Below are 946 nucleotides of genomic sequence, written 5' to 3'. Positions count from 1 at the left end.
TGGACCTATCCAACTACCATGGACCAGTTAAATATTAATGGTTTTGGTTGATGCATCGACAAAAGTGATCAGATGTCACATTATTGTCCACATGAAAATGCTGCGTTTGCTAAACTCTCACCCATGAAATAGAGGGTACACCACTCGGATTATCCCATAAAGTCTATAAGACTTGATAATGCCGGAGAGTTTACATCGAAGGTTTTCGATGATTATTGCATATCCCTTGGGTTTTGTAAAACATATAGTTTCTTATGTTCAAACCTAAGATGGTCTCACATATAGAACCTTGGTAATGCGCACCAAGCTTCTACTGTTTGCGTCGGGCTATGCAATCTTGCATGCAGCCATATCGGTCCAGTTGAGGCCCACTGCTACCAGTCTTACTTCGTGTTACAGTTGGTGACTGGGTGTGAACCTGATGATTTTGTACTTACACACATTTGGGTTTGCAGCTCCGTGCCAATTGTGCCGCCACAACGTATAAAATCGGGTCCTCAACAAAGGATGGGCATATATGTCGATTATGAACCCTATCCATTATGTGCTCCTAAGAGCCCTTGACAGGAGATCTCTATACCGCTAGATTTGCGGTCGTCACTTTGATGAGACAGTCTTCCCGCCGTTAGGGGGAGATAAGAATGTGAGCGTTCCTGATAAACGACGTGTAGAATGTCTCATCTTGATCCCCAAACCGCACATGTGAAATTGAAGTGCGAAGAATTCTACTTCTAGTTGAAGTGCAAAGAATCCTAGATCTACGTAGTGTAGCCCATAATATGCTACACACTTCACTAGATCTAGTTAAAGTGACGAGATCATATATAGCTACTGCAAACCTACAAGGATAAATGTCCCCGTAGGACGTATCGTCCTAGTTGGACGAGGTACGGCCATGGCGGCTAACCAGTCATAGTCCCTACCCAGAAGCGAGGTAGACCATTAG

Source organism: Fragaria vesca, linkage group LG3, assembly GCF_000184155.1.
Source record: "Fragaria vesca subsp. vesca linkage group LG3, FraVesHawaii_1.0, whole genome shotgun sequence".
NCBI lineage: Eukaryota > Viridiplantae > Streptophyta > Magnoliopsida > Rosales > Rosaceae > Fragaria > Fragaria vesca.
Note: the sequence above shows the minus strand (reverse complement) of the source record.